The sequence below is a fragment of the Arachis ipaensis genome, chromosome B01 (genome assembly GCF_000816755.2).
Source record: "Arachis ipaensis cultivar K30076 chromosome B01, Araip1.1, whole genome shotgun sequence".
In the NCBI taxonomy this organism is placed as follows: Eukaryota; Viridiplantae; Streptophyta; class Magnoliopsida; order Fabales; family Fabaceae; genus Arachis; species Arachis ipaensis.
Window position 1 is genome coordinate 133,826,867 of NC_029785.2, and position 5,433 is coordinate 133,832,299.

Below are 5,433 nucleotides of genomic sequence, written 5' to 3' on the forward strand. Positions count from 1 at the left end.
TTAATTACTATTATTATTATTATTGAAATATTTTAAATGGGTCTTGTAGCTTTAAAGAGCTTCCCTACCACTCCCACCTTAACAAATATATAAATGGGAATGTTCGGATTCAAGCATCTAAGGAAAAGGAAAATGGTTTTTGCTTCGTTTTCTGTTAACTATTATGTTTAATTAACACATGATGATTTGTCGTCTACTTGAATTAAAAAGACACATTGTGAGGCACAAACAAAGGAGTACCTCACAATTATTCACGGAATTGAGTCATCAAAATTGTTTGCTTAGGGTGTAATCAACATATATTCATTTTATTATTATTTGTTAAAAAAAAAGAGCATCTATCACGGTTCAAGATTTGAAATAGATATTGGATCCTCACTGGAATATGACCATCATGTTGGGAAAGAGATAAGAGCAAATTTGTTTATACACAGACCCACCATATATAAAAGATTATGAGACATAATAATTCCGTTTAACTTTATCTGTGTCTTTATTTCTGTAAAGAAGTTACCTAGCTAGCTCCTCTCTTTAATTTAACAATACGATAAAACGTTTTAGCAAAGGGCATTGCAAACTTTGATAATAGAATACTACTTTACACATTGATGAAACTTATTCCTATTGTGAATTTCTCAAGCATCCAACGTTGTTTTTGCAAAAAGAAAAAAAAATAATAATGAATGTCCAAGTGCAACAGTAGGTAGCACCATTCAAAATGCAATATTTGGAGCAAGCGTGCTTAGCTTGACCCACTTGACATCGATTAATAAGCAGCACCACATACATAAACAAACAATTTTCCGTTCTTCATGGTGCTGGTCTGATCAGCTCATGTATTGTATTGTGACCTGTGAGCCCTATCGATCATTAACACTAATAAAGGGTTGATTTGATTGGTACATGCTTCTTAAGTGATTATTCTTCAAAAGTAGAAAAAGATAAAAATATATACCAATTGAGACAAGTAATTTTACTATATAGTAAACATTGCTAAAAGAGAATTGTCTTGTATATCAGATGTAGGTGAGTTCAATTAAGAGGCACGCACATAAAACCAAACCTGTTAGGCATAGGATTAGTCTTTAAAGCATAATGTCGGCAGAATCCGTTGGAGTTGGCTGGCTTTAATTTGTATATATTTACAGATTAGGTGCCCCGTGATAGATAGATAGATATAATTGAAGAAAATGAATGATATCATCATCATATATATATATATGAGGAGTAATGAAATGACAACAATAACACTACATGCCCACCATCAATGGTAGGGTATGCTATTGACGTAAGTAACTCAGTGATGAACCACCCATACAAAGAGGACGCCCCAATCAAAATAATAACTCCTTTTCCCCTTTCGCAAGTGAAAGTGCCAAAATAACAATAAATGGAAACTGTGTTGACCCATGATGCCAAATTAGAAATTGTACCCATCGACAAAGAACAATCATGGTGATCACATACATTACCGTACAATCTTCAATATATACATACATATATTATGCTCATTTTTAACCTGAGTTACCAAGAAACTATTTATATATATATATGGCTTATTCAATTTCTTATTCTTCATTCTCTTTTTCCTCCTCGCTAAGGGGGGTAGAAAATAAAGGACTAATTAAATATATGTGTTGTGCGAGTGTGGAAGGTAGGTAGTTGACTATAATTGCATAGATAAAAGCTACAAAACATTTACATACAATTAATAAATGAGGGAAACATGTAGACATGTTTGCATCTTCATTTCATAGAAGAATGCAATATTGGCTAGAATGAAGGGATACATAATAGCATCATATATGGGGACGGTGGATTAGAACTATAATAACTAATTAATTAACATTTTCTTTTTCTCTTTCTAGTTGGCTAGATCGATCTATGCCAATGCGATAAGCTAAAAAAGCTCATGAATTAAGGGGCTACGAAATTTTTGAAAAGCATTTAAAATATATAGAAAGATGGTTGTAGCCACAAGACAAAAGTGGCACTGCTAAGACAGCAAGATCAAGAGGTTTGTCCATTAATTTATTGCCTCCCTGTCGTTTCTTTTCACCGATCTTCCCCTCTTTTGTATATCACGGAGCACAAGAAAATCTAACTTTTCCAGTTCAACCATTCTCCGAAGAAGCAAAAAAAAAATTACTGAAGTATAGATATAATATATAACATCAATACAATCACACAATTCACATCATTTGATTGCAACAACGCACCATGCATGATGGGTGAGCTAGCAAGAAGCACTTTTGCATAAAGTAATATAGAGGCTGAGGTTATTACAATAGTGAATAATACAAACAACTAATAGATCCAAACAAAGGAGGAAAAAGCAGGACATGTTGCTGAGTCCGTTTAAAATTAAAGCATTATATTTATGAAAGCCATTGAATAAGGAACAAATGAGAATATACATGTTAGATTAGTGGGTAACATGTAGGATTAGGATATTGATTTAGCAAGAGTAAAGTGGCATATTCATGACTTTTGCATTATATATCTTTAGAAGGAAAAAAAGAAAACTCATAATGCCCGTGAATGCACCATGACCATGTAAAGTTTTGATGGAGCTTGAAGCTCACCGTTTTGTCGGTTTAATTGTCAGATATTATAAACCAAAGGGAGAATAATAGACAGTGTAGGATGTTATTTATTTTGGGGATTGGTCACTTCTTCTTCAAGCCCATGCAAGCTAAGGTAGATGCTTTTTTACCGTTTCTAATTTCTAATGCTTTTTGAGGGATATTTCTCTCTGATTCAAAGCGATCCGATTCTCCTCGGCACAAAAATAATGAAAGAAATAGTACTTGGCAGGTGGTCTAAAACTCCACCATTTGTAGCAAATGGTTCTTGTCTCTAACTTGATTGGGAAAATAAAGAAAACCCTAGCTTCCACCACAGGCTGCTTCTTCTTCTGCATATAGTAGTAGATATAGCCTTTATTATTTCATTTCTTTTTGCTCCAATTCACCACCATAGGTTAATTCTTGTGTGGATCCTTATGGTTAATCTTTCCCATAAAAGCCTTCACCTAATAATCCCCCTCCCTCCTCTTGCTAGGGTCATCAACCAATGGGGCTTAAAAGCATTCATAAGTTGTTGGAGAGAGAGAGAGAGATAAAGGTAGCTACCTAAGGCATAATGGTCACTACACTCTCTCTGTGGTCCATTCCCTAACAATCTCTAACTGAAAATTGTTCCTTCTGGTTATTAGTCCCCCGTGCACCCAAAACAAAACAAGTGTTTTCTTTGTTCTGATTTAATTATTTGAAGATATTTATATACCCTTTTAATAACCACATACAGTATCTTGATCCAGCTTATTAGCTAAGATATATGAATCTGGATATACTCTCTTGATTTTTGTAAACTAATGAATTAATACTATATAAAAACGTTTATAATTGTTAATAAAATATATGTATGAGTAACAATTCAAGATAACGATGGTGTTAAATTATACTCGGTTATGCTTGTCCTGCATCTGAAGGTTATAGAATATACATATTAAATAATAATTATTACTGAAGGGTACAAATATAAATACAGATAGATATATAATTAATGAAATGAGGGACATGTATGTTCTATATATAAATTGAAAATTTCTCAATGATGATGATGACGACCTTTAATTCCAATGTGAGTTGTAACTTTTTCTAGTATTTTTAGGTTTACAATTACATACACACATTCATTCAAAATAAGAGCAAAAAGACACCAAAATTAATTATATAATATTCAAAATTCATCAGACAAGATTAGCAAGTAGCAAGCCAAGACCACATAAAAATATTCACATAAATAAATAAATATATATTGTGGATTCAAACAGCTACACTTACATGATACATATCACAAATGTTCATCATGTGCAAATTAATCAACCACCATACCATAATCTTCAAATAAAATTTTCCTGCTTAATTTATTAAATTAAAATTGCTGAAACATACAAATATCTCAAGCTCCAAATGGATTACGATAAGATCTGCTGAAACGAGAGTTTCTAGTTTCTCACAGTAATTTCTGCTTCTATCAATATCATGAAAAAATTCCTTAAATTACGGATCGAACGAATACCTGTTAATTAGGCCATTTCCCTTGGTGAACCATCGTCGCCATCATCATCATCATCATTATATATAGGATTCGTTCTCTTCTGATAGCTGCATCTCAAAATTTTCCGATCAGATATATGTGAAATTAAAATTGCGAAAAAAGAAAAGAAGTAAATTATGTTATATAAATGGAAAGCGACGGTGAGAGTAGAATCCAGAGAGTGGAAGGTAATTTAGGCGTTTGACCCTATCTGTATCTTCCCACAGCTTTATTGAACCGCAACGCAAGAAGAAGAGTGCCATGGCATGCATGCAACAATTAGATGCAGTTCAAGAAAGCTGTGGAAGAATACAAAGAGGGCCATGTCATATTATCATGCATATTCCCACACTCAACCAAACCCCCCGCACGAGATTCACAAGATAATCAGAACCCTAAGAAAGCAAGATAAGAGAGAGAAAGAGAACAATGTAGGGGTAGGGAAGGAGAGACGTGGTATTTATAGCAGAATTTAGGGGTTTTATTGAAATTTCATCATTTTTAATTTTTAATTTTCTCCTTTGTTTTTTCTTTTTTTTACTTTACATCAATCCCTAGAAGAATATTGGGCCTAAGATTATACGGATTACTGAAGCACGCCTTTTTTTTTTTTCCCTCGAACCCTAATTAAAAAGCGAGGCTGACTACGTTTGATCCCAGTTAGGGGATTAGGGATTAGACTGCTAAATTAATGAAACAAGTTTTACTTTTGTTTTTAATTGGTGTAAAAAAGTGATTTAATATTTGTGCGGCTATGATGCACCTTTCCGGATCAAACGGTGGCGGTTACAATTTGTGGGGGGCACACCGTGGGGCCCACACTCAGATCTGTCTTCTTGTTCCAACGATGACTGTGCACTTCACGCGCTCCTCGCCAGCGTTTCCTTCACTTATCATCCATCCAGCCAGCCAGCCAGCCGGCGAAATAAACAAAGGATAATCCCTCAATTATGGATGATCAATCATGATTCTCCATCAATTAACCACATTATCTAAAAAAAAAAAAATTAAATAAATCCACATTATTTTAACTTGGATATATACTATATTATCTAACAGACATATGAGGTTTATAAAAGATATTTTGACATTAAATAACTTACAAATCTTTGGAGGTTACCGATGTGTTATCTCTGAGAATTAAAGAAGCTGAATTGAGGGAAGATTGCAATAGGCTTTTGTTGCAAGAGGAACTTTTTTGGTACCAGAAATCTAGAGAGCAGTGGGTCAAGTATGGGGATAGAAACACTAAATTCTTTCATCTTCAGACTTTGGTACGTAGAAACCATAATAGAGTACATGGATTATATGTTAGAGATGGGTCTTGGT

General features: G+C 33.8%; 1 long non-coding RNA gene across 1 annotated transcript; it reads right to left on the reverse strand.

Moving 5' to 3' along the window:
- On the reverse strand, nucleotides 690-4,762 carry LOC107640336. Its single transcript, XR_002349634.1, has 2 exons — nucleotides 4,467-4,762; nucleotides 690-4,172 (listed from the first exon to the last, which is right to left on the reverse strand). It is a non-coding gene; the product is annotated as an uncharacterized LOC107640336 (long non-coding RNA).